We start from the raw sequence: 16,095 nt of genomic DNA on the forward strand, positions 1-16,095 counted from the left end.
GGGTAACAGAGAGAGAGATTAAAACTTCCTTCAGAGGGCCAGCTCAGGTCAAAGAGTGGCCAATCATAGGAGCAAAGGGTTAAGAGGGTATTACGATTAACTTCCTCCATAAGAGGCGGCCCTTTTTCCACAGAGGCAAATGGCCAGCATGAAGACTGAACAGGGTGGACTGATGTTCTCCTGGGATCGATCGCATCCCTGTAGGAGGAAACGTGATGGCCACAAGACAGATAGAGACCAAAACACAGAAAATGTGTACAGACAAACACTGCACAGGCACCTCAGACTCTCTTTAGCTGCTCTCCACAGAATCTTCCAGCACACGGATAGATTACCCAGCATTACCATGAATAGCTTTATTCACTTCTTCTGGCAAGTGAAAGCAGATAAAAAGCTTATTTAGAGCATCTGCTGCAGCATCGCCCATGGCCAAAGATCCTGGGAGGCCCGAATGGGCTCGGATATGGGTGATAAACAGAAGACAGTGATGCTGGCGCAATAAGCATCGAATATATGATGATAAATGTAAAATAGGCCTATCCTGGGACCCTTTCAATACAACGGTACTAAGTCAAGGTGCAGCGTTAGCAAGAGATAGAGAATCACATACAATATTTAAAGGAAAACAATTACCGTTGAAAAGGACAATCGCGGCCTGTAACTCGTTTTGTTGTGCAGAAGCATTAGGGGTGATTATACGGAGGGAACCTAGAGAAGACCATCTAGCAGCAGGATGGGCTGTAGTGGCATCCACAAAGAAGGCTGGGGCCAAGGCGTGGACCCCGACTAACAACATTTTCAACACTCCATTCTGTCCTTTCAAGTAAGCCAAACAAGTGAGAAGAAGGCTTACGGGAAAAAATATTTCCAACAGAATGCAAAAAGATGAACTGAAAGCTAGGCAATAACATATCTCATTGTTCACACTGATCTCTGGTAAGAGGTGATAGGATTTCATCAGGCTCAAGTCCCCAGAGCTGAAGGAGCCAAGTATGGCCTAGAATAACGAAATGGGCAAGAATCTCAAAATAAGATGTCATTGATTTAGAAGGTATATATGAAGGGTAAACCCATTCCATAGGTGAACTACCTTAAAACAATAGCCCTGTAGGCGAATGGGGAGTGGGAAAAATCAATGAAGACAGGATCAGCTTCCCTGATATGGATAAAGAACGCTTTCTGTCCAGCATGCTCATCACCACTCAGCGTGCTGGGGCTAGACAGATCAGGATCTCTTTGCAGCGTCTGAAAGAAATTCTTTAACATTTAGTTAGGAATAATACCCAAAGACGGACGGACCCAATCAAGGTCTCCCAGAAATTTTTGGAAATCATTCAAAGTAAGCAAATGTTCAGGATGCAATGTCATTCATTGAGGTTTAACAGCATTCCTCTCTAATCTATGACCTAAATATGTATAAGGTTTCCTGTTTTGAATTTTTTTCAGGAGCTATAACTAACCCGGCTCATTCTAAATTGTTTAGCCAAATCAAATAAATGTGTTCAATGAGAGGAGTTGGCAGAGGCAAAATGTATGTCATCCGTATAATGAATCATTAGATCTCGAGGGGAAAGCTTCCTGCACTGGCTCCAGCACTTCACTGACAAACGTTGACACATAGTAGTAGAGTTCATCATCCCCTGGGGAATCACATGCCATTGATACTGCATAGTTGGGGCCTGCTGGTTAACACTGGGACTAGTAAATGCAAAAGGGACAGTCATCTGGATGCAGTGGAATGGTCTAAAAGCAGTCTCGCAGGGAGAGCCATCAGGCCATGCCTACACCACTTTCCCCCAGCAAAGAGCATAGTAATGCAAACTGCTGGAGCAGGGAATCTCACCTCATCATCCAAATAGGCTGATTCCTCAGTGCCAAACGGGTCATCTTCACAGGGAAAGGCAGGATGTTTAAACGATTTCATCTTGTAGTCATCCTAAGATGGGCCTGCCTGAATGCCGGCATCCCTATGGTTACCAGGGATAGGTGGTAAAGGCGCAGAAGGAAGAATCTCACTCAAAATTTTACGCCCTTCATTTTCTAAGTTTACACCATCTATTTCATATTCATGTGGACAAGCACAAGTCTTCTCCAAAATTTTCTTGGTAGACACCCCTTCAGGGTAAGGCGTGAGAGCTGCCCGCACCAGTGCCTGTACAGGCATAGCTTATCCCTGATGCAAGCCCTCTGCACATCATCCTTTGCTCTAACCAAGTCTCGTCATCCAGGGGGCCATCATCTGGAAACCAGGGAGCAAACTCTCGGATTACTTCCCAACAGTCAGTAATCCTATTTCTAGAAACAGAACCCCCACCTCACCCCCCGGTTTTTTAACATATGGCGGGTAAATCTGGGAAAAGCCTCGGACTTTCCTTGGAAATTCCCCATGGAGTCACTGTTCCATAACCCCTTACCTTAGGGAAGTCGTCGCTCCTCAATGAAACTCTAGGCAGCTGATAGGCCCGTGAGGTCCCTTTTCCAGGCACCAAATGTTACTGTCCAGCAGTATGGACCGGCAGTGAGTGATGACCTGAAGGCAAGTGTTATTTCCAAAGTACAGCTTTATATATAATGAGGGAAGGGTGCATAGAGTGCATAGTGCAACGATAACATCGTGATAAGGTTGCTCTAAGCACAAACAGCCCCTGGGACTATATTCTTTTAATTTTTTTAACCAATTTAATTTTTATTTATTTTATTTTAACTTTTACTTAAACACTTTTATTGACACGAAATATGGCCTCAGGCTTTTGACTGACTTAGCCAGGGCAGGGCGCTCTATCAGCCACTTTGACTTTCCATTAGCCACTTTTCTTAAAAATCGTTTTATTGGGAGCTTGTACAACTCTTACTACAATCCATACATACTATTGTGTCAAGCATATTTCTACATCATCATTCTATTACCATTTGCTTTCTACTTAAGCCCTTGGTGTCAGCTCCTCATTTTTTTCCCTCCCTCCTTATCCCTCCCTCCCTCCAAAACCCTGATAATTTATAAATTATTATTTTTTCATGTCATATACTGACCAATGTCTCCCTTCACCCACTTTTCTGTTGTCTGTCTCCCAGAGATGGGGTTATAAATAGATCCTTGTGATCGGGTCCGGCTTCCTCCCCCACCTTCCCCTTCTGGTACCGCTACTCTCATTATGGTCCTGAGGGGTTTATCTGATCTGGATTCCCTGTGTTTCCAGCTCTTATCTGTACCAGTGTACATGCTCTAGTCTAGCTGGATTTGTAAGGTAGACTTGGGATTATGATAGTGGGGGGAGGAAGCATTTAGGAACTAGAGGAAAGTTGTATGTTTCATTGTTGCTACACTGCACCCCGACTAGCTCATCTCTTCCTCGCGACCCTTCTGTAATGGGATGTCCAGTTGCCTTCAGATGGGCTTTGGGTCCCCACTCTGCACTCTCCCTCATTCACAATGATATGAGGAACTATTCTTATCTTAACAAATGCAGCTGTGTTCTCAGTGTCCTCAGGACATTTTGAAATGTGGGAAAACATATGGCCATCCTCCCAGCATCCCGGATTACACAGTATCCCCAAGCACCCCAGAGAGTCACCAGTAAAGCTCAGCGACTCTCTACAATCATGACCCCAGTTCTACCTTACAAATCTGGCTACACTGGAACTTGCCCACTGGTACAGATAAGAGGTCTCCACACATGGAATCCAGGACAGATAAAGCCCTCAGTAACGGCAATGGAGTAGCAATACCATGAGGGTAGGGAGGAGGTAGGAGGAGAAATGCACAACCGACTACAATGACGTAACAATCTGCTCGCCCCCTCAGGACAAACTACAATAATGTGGATGATGGGAGACAGTGGGTGGTGTTAGAGATGAAAATAATAGTGATTTATAATTTATCAGAGGACCTTAAGGATGGGAGGGTGGAGGAGGAAGGAAAAAATATAAAGGAGCAGATACCAAGCACTCAAACAGAAAGAACATATTTTGAAAATGATGAAGGCAACATATGTACAAATGTGCTTGACACACTGGATGTATGGATTATTATAAGAGCTATAAGAGCACCAATAAAATGATTTATAATAAATTTAAATACATAGCTTTGGGAGGGGGGATTCCATTTTTTGGGTACCTCCTTGTATGTACAAATTCACTAGCTTTATTTATATCTTAAATTTCTAATAAGCAAAAAAAATTTCTAATAAGCAAAGGGCATTTATAGAGGTCTAGACAAATACATGTACATATGCAAATATATTTATATATGAGGATGGGGAAATAGATCTATGTGCCTATATTTATAGGTTTGGTATTAAGGTGTCGGAAGGACATTGTGCCTCCACTCAAGTACTCCCTCAATGCAAGAATACTTTCTTCTATTAAATTGGCATTCCATGATGCTCACCCTCCCAACACAACCGCTGAAGACAAAGTGAGTGAACAAGCAAATGTGGCAAAAAAAGCTGATGGTGCCAGCTATCAAAAGATATAGCGTCTGGGGTCTTAAAGGCTTGAAGATAAACAAGCGGCCATCTAGCTCAAAAGCAACAAAGCCCACATGGAAGAAGCACACCAGCCTGTGTGATCATGAGGTTCCGAAGGAATCAGTTATCAGGCATCAAAGAACAAAAAATTGTATCATTGGGTACACACCTCCTTGATACGATTGCTGAAGACAAATGGGAGCATAAGCAAATGTGGCGATGGAAGCTGATGGTGCCCGGCTATCAAAAGATATAGCGTCTGGGGTCTTAAAGGCTTGAAGGTAAACAAGCAGCCATCTAGCTCAGAAGCAACAAAGCCCACATGGAAGAAGTGCAGCAGCCTGTGCGATCACGAGGTGTCGAAGGGATCTGGTATCAGGCATCATCAGAACAAAAAAAATCTTACCATAGTGAATGAAGGGGGAAGTGCAGAGTGGAGACCCAAAGTCCATTTGTCGGCCACTGGAGATCCCCTCACAGAGGGGTCTAGGGGAGGAGATGAATCAGTCAGGGTGTGATGTAGCACTAATGAAGAATACAGCTTTCCTCCAGTTCCTAAATGCTTCCTCCCCCCAACTATCATGATCTGAATTCTACCTTGCAAGTCTGGATAGAGCAGAGGATGTACACTGGTGCAGATAGGAGCTGGAGGCACAGGGAATCCAGGGTGGATGATACCTTCAGGACCAGGGTGTGAGTGGCGATACTGGGAGGGTGGAGGGAAAGTGGATTGGAAAGAGGGAACTGAGTACAAGGATCTACATGTGACCTCCTCCCTGGGGGACGGACAACAGAAAAGGGAGTGAAGGGTGATGTCGGACAGGGCAAAATATGACAAAATAATTTATGAATTATCAAGGGCTTATGAGGGAGGGGGAAGCAGGGAGGGAAGGGGAAAAAAGAGGACCTGATGCCAAGGGCTTAAGTGGAGAGCAAATGCTTTGAAAATGATGAGGGCAAAGAATGTATAAATGCGCTTTACACAATTGATGTATGTATGGATTGTTATAAGAGTTGTATGAGCCCCTAATAAAACATTAAAAAAATTTTCTAGCCCCAATAAAAAGATTTATTAAATTAAAAAACAAACAAACAAACACAAAAAGAATGTAGCAAATGGAATTGAGGGTGGGCAGGAAGCAGGGCTGTTTGTACTGTGCAGAGAACAAAAGATGCCCGAGAGGGAATCGCAACATCCTTGGGACTGGAACGAACCTTGGTAAACCTCAAATTGACTTTCAAAAAACTGTCAAATATCATTCCAATTACAAGGAAAGAGGGAAATGTTGTGATTAAGAACTCATCATTGATGGTGCATAAGTATTAATGGCATTGTGTTAAAATAAATAAAGGCAACTTTCTTTGGCCTGATAAAAAATTTCTAATAAGTAATGGAATAAAGGGAAGCAGAAAGCAAAGGTATTCTATATACATATATATTTAATCATTACTATACATGTGTAACAAAAAATTAAAAACAATTACAGTCCTTATATCTGCAACTGGCCACATGGTCATAGTTAGCACTTAGAACTATCATTTTAAGACGGGCTGCATGAACAATCTGGAGGAGAAAACAATGGGAAGGCAGTTCCAGGGGGGCATGGGAGAGGAGGAGGTGGGGGGAAGTGTAGTGGTGTTAACAAACCCAGGGACAAGGGAACAAGTGATCCAAATCGGTGGTGAGGAGGGTGTGGGAGGCCCACACTACTCTTCTTTACCTCTATCATGTAATATCAGTCTGATTTCCCCCTTGGTGATCAGGTTCAATCACAACAGCCAGTATAGTAACCATCTTCTCTGACTGTTGATCTAGAGACACAAGGACCCCATAGAGGCCTGGTGACATTCTTAACTTTCAGTTCAAAGGGATCCGTTTTATATCTCTTTGGGGGGAGCACTCTTCCATTAGTAACCAAGCCCTCTGGGCTTACGGAACACAGGGCTGCAGAGACAGAAAGAATAAAAAGAAAAAGTAAAATGTGAGTGGGTCTCTTGGGGTAATGGTAAATGGTGCCCCTTCCTTTTCCACCCCTTGGTTTTTGAACCCATAAATCCTGGCTATGGGGGAAGCAGCAGCATATATTGGATGCTGGTTTAGAGCATATACAACCTCCTGGAGAACACTGGCCCAGCCCTGCAAAGTCCTGTCACCTATGTGACAGCACAGTTGCGTCTTTAGAAGGCCATTCCATCATTCTATCAAGCCAGCACTACTGGATGATGGAGTTCATGGACGAACCAACAAATTACGTGAGTATGGGCCCACGGCTGTGCAGTTTGCTGTGGCTTGGGTTCCTGTTCTGAGGAAATGCTGTGCAGGACACACCGTGATGGTGGATGCGGTATTCTTTTGAGTCCCCAGAGGTTAGCTTTGGCAGAAGCGTTGAGTGCAGGGAAGGCACGTTTGTATCCAGAGTAAATGTCTATTCCCATAAGGCAAAAACATATTCCTCTGTCCATGATGGGGCTGTGTGGTGGGTGGAAGGAGCCCTGGGGATAGTGTTTTAAGAGGTGGATTGCTAACCAAAAGATCAGCAGTTAAAATTTACTAACTGAGCTGTGGGAGAAAGATGAGGCAGTCTACCTATGTAGATACTTATAGTCTTGGAAACCCTGGAAGATGCATGGGTGCAGTGGTTATGAATTGGGTTTCTAACTGCAAGGTCAGCCACTCCTCGGGAGAAAGATGGGGCTTTTAAAAAAATCATTTTATTGGGGGGGGTCATACAACTCTTATCATAATCCATCAATTGTATAAAGCACACTTGTATATTCGTTACCTTCATCATTCTCAAAACATTTGCTCTAAAACATTTGCTCTCCACGTAAGGACTGGGCTTTTTATTCCCCTAAAGAGTCATAGTCTCAGAAACACAAAAGGGCAGTTCTACCCTGTCCAAAGGGCCACTGTGAGTCAGCAGGGACTTGACAGTGAGTGAGTGGAAACCCTATGGAGCTCTTCCATCCTGTCACCAGTCATCCTTTGGTGAGCATTCACATAAGACTAACATCCTCCCTTCTTTGGCCCACTAAGGGCGAGCTATCCGCATCTCTCTTCCCATACTTCTGTGCAGCCAACTTTTCAACCCTTTTCCTTCCAAGTCTTTGGTCATCCAGTCACTGGTCACTGTCCCCTTGAAGTAGGATGCAGTCAAAAATCTGGTCTCTCCTCCCAAGTGAACTGAATAATCAGGTCTGCTGCTTGACTTTCTGTCCACTGGAAGGATTGCCCTGCACCACTGCTTTCAGTCGGCATAGGGCTACAGGGCCTCCACCGTCCACTTCTGAGCGGTGCCTGCGTCTTGTACAGAAGTATCTATGAACCAGGCATGAGCGCATGCAACCCCCCATCTATGATGGGAAACCCAGGCTGCAAAGTGACTTGGTGGCTCTTGGGTAAGGGTTCCTTCTCTATTACAGCTCAGTATAAAAAGCCAAACCTTGTTTCTTCAACAGGGAGCAGGGACCTGCAGTGGATGGCAGTGCTCCCCTCCAAAACCATGCAGATCTTCTCTGTGCTGTACCACTGGGGCACACCTGACTCCAGACGGCGTCTCTGTTTCTCACGGACACTTTCAGGATCACTGGTGAACAAGAAGGCACTGTAGTAAAAGAGTAGCCGTTGCTCTAGGTGGTACTGCAGTCAAGCAGGGGGACCATCAGGAAGGCAAAGAGCTCTCCAGAGTGATCTCTCCCATCAGGTTGATTTTGGAACATTTACTAGCTCTCTACCCCGTTTGAGTTCAACCTTAGAACTTTTGTTGGTGGCAGTGGTGGGGAGCTATGATATCTTGTAAATATTGGACTAACTACAAGGTCAGAGATTTTAACCCATCAGCTGTTCTGTGGCAGAAAGCGGAGGCTCCGATAGGATTTACAGCCTCTGAATTCTATATAGGGCCACTCTGAATTAGAATTCACTGAAGAGCAATGAATAAAATCACTCTACCCACCCTGCTGGAAAAGCTTTCCCTCACGTTTCTCCCTGGGTTGGCAATTCCCTTTCTTCACTCAGGGCTGGGCCATAGCTAGCCATTTCCTCAGCCATGTTCAGAAAGGGCACTGAGTTAGTAAGCCAGTCCCCTGATGTTACTGCACTCAGTGCCACAAGGATGCTTCTGTTTGTGAGCTATTCGGTGCTGCAGAAGTGCGGTGCCACCAGCGGAGGTGGTGAAAACATGAAGAACACGCCTTCTTCTCACATCATTCTGGGGGCTAGTATGATGAAATCAAGGTTTTGGCAGAGTGGATCTTTTTGAAGGCTTTGAGAGGGAATCTGCTCCACGTTCGCTCCTGCCTTCTGGTGGTGGCTGGCCATCCTTGGCATCCCTTGGCTTGCGGCTACATCAGTGTCGTTTCTACCGTGGTCATCACATTGCCATCTTTCACTGTGTCTCTTCTTTCTCTTTTAAGGCAACACTCAGATGGGACTAGCATCCATCTTACCCCAGTAAGACCTCGTGTTAACGGATAACATCTTAAAAAAATATTGGGGGGTCTTACAGCACTTAAAACAATCCATCCATCCATCCATCCGTCTACCCGTCCATCCATCCATCGTGTCAAGGACATCTGTACATATGTTGCCATCATCAATTTCAAAACATTTTCCTTCTACTTTGAGCCCTTGGTATCAGCTCATTTATTCCCTCCCTCACCTACCCTCCCACCCTCATGAACCCTTGATCATTTATAAATTATTATTATTTTCATGTCTTAAACCAACAGCTCTCTCCCTTCACCCACTTTTCTGTTGTCTGTTCCCCTGGGAGGAGGCTATAAGTATATCCTTGTGATTGCTTCCTTCTTTCTCCACCCACCTTCCCCTTGTCCCTCCTGGTATCACTGCTCTCATTACTGGTCCTGAGGGGGTTATCTGTCCTGGATTCCCTGTGTTTCCAGTTCCTATCTGTACCAGCGTACATCCTCTGGTCTAACCATATTTGTAAGATAGAATTGGGGTCATGATAGTGGGGAGGAGGAAGCATTAAAGAACTAGAGGAAAGTTGTATGTTTCATCAGTGAACAGATAATACCTTCAAAGACCCTGTTTACCAAACATGGTAATGTCAACAGATTCTGTGACTAACAACTGGAAAATAGTCCAGGAAAATGCAAATTTATTAAAATGAATAAAAATACCTTATTTGAGGATTAAAAATGAATAAATAAAATTTGTCACAGACTGAGATATCATATAGCCACTAAGAAGAATATTTACAAATTTTGAGAACCTAGGATAATTCTTTTTCTCCTTTAACCTTCCTCTGCTGTGCATGCAGCTTTATTCTTATTTACTTATCTTTACCTTTTACTGTGAACGGGGTGGAGCATTACAGAGCAGATCAGTTTTCCTTCCAACATTGTGTACGTCTTTTGTTTCATGTCCCTGATGGCTGGCCCCATAATATCACACCACGTGTCCCACTCCCTCCCTCTGCTTCTGTGTCCATTCCTCTTTCCCCAACCTTTCTGAACTTTGCCCTTGGGTAAAGGCTACCCTTTTTATCTTGAAAGTTTGATTAATACCTCCCTATGTCACTGTTTCCTATTGGTTGCTTGAACATTAAGCCAGGGGATTCCTTTCCAGACCTGAATGATGAATAAAGGCCAGGGTCTTGGGGGTTCCACCAGTCCCTGTCCATCCAGTGAGACTAGGACAATTCTTGGTCATGATGTTACGGTACAATGAAATGTGAAATTGCACAGTGATCTCTCAACCATATTGAAGTTGTGTGTGTATACCTAAGACCTGCACAGAATTGTGATGGTGAGTAGTTTGGGATAACGATATAATGGGTTATCTTTCTGTTCTTTTCTATTTTTCTGCAGTTTGATGCACTTTCCTTTATGAATAGGCTTCACATTTATAAGTGGGTGGTGGTGGGGGGGAACGGGCTTTTCTATTTATTCTTTCTCTAAGAAGCAAAATGCTGTGTGTGCTTAAAAATAACTTTCTTATCATGGGTGTTTTCCTTTGCAGTTCTGCCCCCAGGAAAACTGTGGCCACTGCTCTGGGAGAAAACCTCCCACGGCCACCTGGCTCCTCTCTTGTCCACACATGTGGTGGGTGACCTGGCAGGAGCAGGCAGATTAGCGTGGGAAGGCACTTCTGTCTGTCTCTCTGTCCTGCATTTTGCCCGTCTGTCTCAGCTCTGTGCTTGCTACTTCACTCCTGTCTCTTTCACTTGTTTTCAGTGAGGAATTTTCCAGCATTATCCCTCCCAGTAAAAGCTACTTCTTTAGTTAGACTCTGGGATATGGATAAGTAACATTCCCTCTCCTCCCCCCATCTTATGTACCTGCCCCTCCTGGTATTTTGACTTGCTTTTGTACATCTCAGAGAAAACACTCATCACTCCATCCCAAGTCACTTGGGGGGCATGATTTCCCCCTCAGGCATCTCCTTCCTGCTCACTAAATAAAGATCGGTTCCACTATTGAGAGTGGCCATAGCAGGAGGGGAAGGGTAAGGTGCGGGGAGAAAGGGAGAACCGATCAGAATGACCTACCTATTACCCCCTTCCAGGGGGACAGACAACAGAAAGGTGGGTGAAGGGAGATATCGGTCAGCGTAAGACATGACAAAATAATAATAATTTATAAATTACCAAGGGCTCATGAAGGAGGAAGGGAAGGGGAGAAATGAGAAGCTGATACCAAGGGCTCAAGTAGAAAGAAAATGTTTTGAAAATAATGATGGCAACAAATGTGCAATGTGCTTGACCCAATGGATGGATGTGTGGACTGTGGTAAGAATTGGCACAAGTCCCCAGTAAAATGATTTTTAAAAAACCAGGGGTCTATTCAAATGAATTATTCAAAAATTGCAGCCTAGGGTCAAAGTAGGAGCCACTTTTAAACTTTTGCTTGGGAACCCTAAGTTTCTGTTTCAAGCACAGAAGTAGATGCAGAGGGCCAGTAACTGCTGCAATGGCTTATCTGGGATGTGGAGGGGCGATGGGAGGGGGGAAGGGCGAGGGGACTTGGGGAACAAACAATGAATGCAGGAGGAGGGAGGGAGGGGACATTAGAACTGGTTGTGATGCTGTATCTACAACTCATTTTTATAAGTACTTTAACCATGGAAGTGTATGTGATGTGAATACCATATCAAGAAAATAAGGAAAGAAACCAAACTGGACCAACGGTTACCGTTGGTGAAAGGGAAAGAGTTGTTGCTTAGGGGCAAAGAGTTTATGACAAGGATGGTAGAATAATTTGGAAAATTATATCAACAATGGCTGTACAACACAAACAATATAATCAGTGGCACTGACTTGTACAAGTAGAAGTTGTGGAATTGGAGAATGTTCCGTTGTGTATATTTTTTGCCACAATCGAAAAGAAATACACGAATAACGATGAGTACAAGAAGATCATGTTCTAGAACAAGAAGAGTTGTACAACTCTTGATTGATATGATTGAATGTGATTGAATTATTCAATTGTCTGACATGTAGACGAAGTCGTAATAAAACTATTGAAAAAAAAGTTGTGATAACTGCCCAATGGAGGGACTAGACTTCAACCCAGTGCTCCAAGACACGAATGCAACATAGCAGCATGAGCAGGGAACCAACAAAAGGTCTGAGGGGTCAGCCCCAATCCCAACGACATGGACATCCCCCTCCCCGCCCCCCAAAAAATTCACTTCAGAGGACAGCACTGAAGCTATAGCTCAGGGAGAGGGACATGTCTGATCAGAGCACATAGGAGCAAATAAAGGGGGAGGAAGGGAGAGTGGAGCACATCCTGGCCCACCAAACCCTGAGGATGATATTCCCGCTCAACGCAGCCAAAGCACAGAGAGGACCATAGGACCAGCCCCACCATGAGCCACGACACCCCTCATTGACCCATAGCCCTACAGGAGACAATATTGGAGACACAGTGTGGGAATTGCGCCTGATCTGACCTCACTACACTGAGGCAAAACACTAAGGGCATGCAACAGAACAGCACGGGAAACAGAGCAAGTAAGTCCAGAGGGAATACCAAAAATAGACTTTGGGGCCAGGGCGTGGCACCCCATCAGACTCCACCAGAAAACACACCTAAAGGTCAACAAACAGACTTTGAACTATTTACAGGCTTTTCCTTTTTTTTTTTTTTTAGCCATTGGTTTTTGTTGTTTTGTTTTCTTTTGTTGCTTTGTTTTGCTCTGTCTTGTTTTTGTGCATATTATTCTCTCTGCAGGTCTATCTAGATAAGATAGGCGGGATAAACAATCCAGAGGAAAAACAAGGGGATCTATGGGTTTATGGGGACATGGGAGATGGGGAGGAGGGGAAAAGGAAGTGGGTGTTCACAACCCCTGGGACAAGGGAACAACAAGTGATCCAAAATCGATAGTGAGGAGGGTGTAGGAGGCCTGGTAGGGCTGTTCTAGGGCAATGTAACCGAGAGGAATTACTGAAACCCAAATGAAGGCTGAACATGATAGTGGGACAAGAGGAAAGTAAAAGGAAATAGAGGAAGGAACTAGGAGGCAAAGGGCATTCATAGAGGTCTAAATAAAGGCATGTACATACGTAAATATATTTATATATGATGATGGGGAAATAGATCTATGTGCATATATTTATAGGGTTTGTATTAAGATAGCAGATGGACATATAATCCCTCCCTGGGGGACGGACAACAGAAAAGTGGGTGAAGGGAGACATCAGTGTAAGATATGGAAAAATGATAATAATTTATAAATTATCAAGGGTTCATGAGGGAGGGTGAAATGGAGATGGAGGGGAAAAATGAGGAGCTGATATCAAGGGCTCAAGTAGAAAGCAAATGTTTTGAGAATGATGATGGCAACAAATGTATAAATGTGCTTGACACAATGGATGTATGGATGGATTGTGATAAGAGTTGTAGGAGCCCCCAATAAAATGATTTTATTTTTGAAAATCTGCCCATTGTCAGTGTTAATAAATGACAGATTCAAAGAAAAAAAAGTGTTTCAACTATACTGACTTGGGAAGCAAATGTGCATGAGCAGACGGAGGGTTGCAAGGCCTCAGGCCAAAGCATCCATCTGGAAGACAGAACTGGAATAATCCGAGAGACATGAATTGTGTATGTAGGCCTGATGTAGAAACGACACAATATGACAGTCAACACATTGCCTTATAAGGTTGCTCATGTAACCGCAATTAAGTCACTTCAGGGGACAGATTTCCCGCCTATCAATATTCCTCAGACAGTGATTCTGCAACGGGAGACACTGTCACAGCTAGATTGCTGACTCGGGACCAGTTTATCTCTGGGAAAACCCAGTCACCCTCAGTTTTTCATGCCCAGTCAGTTAACATGAGTGTTTGCTCTGAGATTGGTTCCGCCCTCACTTTGATTTGTTCAAAATGTCATATTTCACGAGAATCTTATTTCCTTATGCCAAAGCCTTCTGTCTTCTCTTCAGACGGAGTAGAGCGATGTCTCCCATGCGCCAGGGCAGCGGGTTATCTGTCACAGCACCCATCACGTGACTCACAGCTTGTTACAGACCTGTCTCTTCCCAGCCCGTGCATGGAGAGGCTCTGGGGGGCATGCCAAGGGTGATGCTCTCTAAACGTATGGAAGCTTATGTATCAAGTGAATTTATCTGATTAAAACATTTTAAATCATTTTACTGGGGGCTCTTAGAGCTCTTATCACAATCCATACATATATCCATGGTGTCAAGCACATTTGTATATATGTTGCCAACATCATTTTCAAAACATTTTCTTTCTATTTGAGTCCTTGGTATCAGCTCCTCATTTTCCCCCCTCCCTTCCCCAAACATTTTTTTAACTTAAATTTCTTGTGATTTAAACTTTTGTCTTATTGTGACGTAGGTGAAGGCTTACAGAGCAGGTCATTGGTTTTACATTCAGCAGAGCACACACATTTGTTACAGTTCATCCCTTGCAACGCTCTGAGTGACCCTGCTCAGCCACTTCCTCCCTGCTGCCTGCTGCCATCCCACCTTCTTTACTAACCTCTGCAAACTGTCCTGGGAAATTAAACACCTTTTATGAATTTGTGACCAAGTATACTTTTATTTTCCATGGATGTTATTGGATTTATATAAAAGCTACAAAACTAGCAGAGTCCTGTCTATGTTAGTTTTCCCCATGTTATCATCTTTTAAAAAATAATTATATTAAAAAATCATTTTATTGGGGACTCATACAACTCTTATCACAATCCATCCATCCATTGACATCTTATATTACCATATTATATTTGTGGAAAAAAAACTAAGAACCAACACACTAATGGCATATGACAATTAACTAAATTTGACTTTACTCAGATATCACCAATTTCCCAATAATAATCCTTTTTTGTGTTCCAATATCCAATCCAGGATACATATTGTGTTTAGTTGTCATGCCTCCTCTGCTGTAATGGTGTCTTCATTTTTTAGTAACCTGGACAGTTCTGAGAAGTACTAGACAAGTATTTGTACCATGTCCCTCACATGGGTTTGTCTACGCTTCTCTCCTGGTTAGAATGGGGTTATCTGTACAGTCATTTGGAAAGAATCCCACGGAAGGGAGGGGCCCTTCTCATCAATCCAGATGTCCAACTGGTGATTTGTCATTTGATTAAGGCAGTGCTTCCCAGATTTTTCCAATGTACAATTAGGATCTGTTATTCCTTCCACAGTCTGTTCGTTGAAGTGAATCATTCATCGTCAGCTAAGAAGATTAGCTTAAAGCAGGGGAAGTTATTTACACGTATTATTTGGAATTCTTCTGTAAAGAGATTTTTTTCTTTACTCCTTATTTATGGGCATTTTAGCTTGTTGGATCAAGCAATCTCTTGTACTTGTGGGAAGTTAAATTAAAATAATGCCTCCCATTCCCGTGTCTGCCTAAGACACATCAAATGCTTCCGCAGTCTTGAATGGAATGTCCTGAAGACAATTTAACCTTTTTAGTAAAAGTTACATTACACCAAACTTTACGGCTATGATGATGATTAGCTAGATGATGTCTAAGATTTCTTCCAGGCCACGTTTCTATAGATTAGTAACTAACAGATCAAATTAATGAAATGATGAATAATCAAGGCCTTCTTGTTTTCAGGCTGAAGTTTTTGCTTAGGTGGGAAACAGTAGTCTGGACCAGAGAGAAGCAACAGATGTGCATTCACAAAGTATGCAGGGCAATACACATGAATCCCTCGGGGAGCTTGCTAAAAGGCAGATGATGACTGGGACCTGGCATTCTGCATTTTCAACAACCTCTCGGTTAATACTGATGCTGCCAGTTTCCCATCCCACGTTGCGTAGCAGGGCCCCATGCCTGACTTCCTACACGGGCTGTTGAGGGAGTTTAAGATGTGCTGAGCATGTTCTTCCTGGTTGGCTTCCTAATTATAGGTCTTTGTACATTTCATTATAATATTTGGCTCTGTCGTCTCAAAATGCCTTTTGCAATGTCCTATTCAGCTCTTTGACTTCCTCCTACTTTCTATTTGCTTTAATTACAATGAAGAGCAAGTTCAGAGTCTCTTTGGACATCCACTTTGATCCTTTCTTTCCTGTCTTTTAAAAAAATTAAATCGAGTCACGTAGCTCCGGTTCCCGGCTTGCGGTCGCCGCGCGTGGCTGTCCGAGTGTCCGCCCGTCTGGCCC

General features: G+C 43.6%; 1 long non-coding RNA gene across 6 annotated transcripts in view; it reads right to left on the reverse strand.

The window, feature by feature from the left end:
* LOC142426375 (uncharacterized) overlaps positions 1-16,095 on the reverse strand; it is a 56,212-nt gene that overhangs the window by 16,575 nt on the left and 23,542 nt on the right. For 2 of the 6 annotated variants that reach the window (XR_012779747.1, XR_012779744.1), the window contains 3 exons: positions 4,873-4,952; positions 2,415-2,530; positions 1,844-1,967 (listed from right to left, as the gene is read on the reverse strand). This is a non-coding gene — a long non-coding RNA (uncharacterized LOC142426375). Of the gene's footprint in view, positions 1-1,843; positions 1,968-2,414; positions 2,531-4,872; positions 4,953-6,187; positions 6,412-7,909; positions 8,054-16,095 lie in introns of all 6 variants that reach the window. The other 4 variants (XR_012779745.1, XR_012779748.1, XR_012779746.1 and 1 more) reach the window with 4 other exon arrangements.

This window comes from Tenrec ecaudatus, chromosome 14, assembly GCF_050624435.1.
Source record: "Tenrec ecaudatus isolate mTenEca1 chromosome 14, mTenEca1.hap1, whole genome shotgun sequence".
In the NCBI taxonomy this organism is placed as follows: domain Eukaryota; kingdom Metazoa; phylum Chordata; class Mammalia; order Afrosoricida; family Tenrecidae; genus Tenrec; species Tenrec ecaudatus.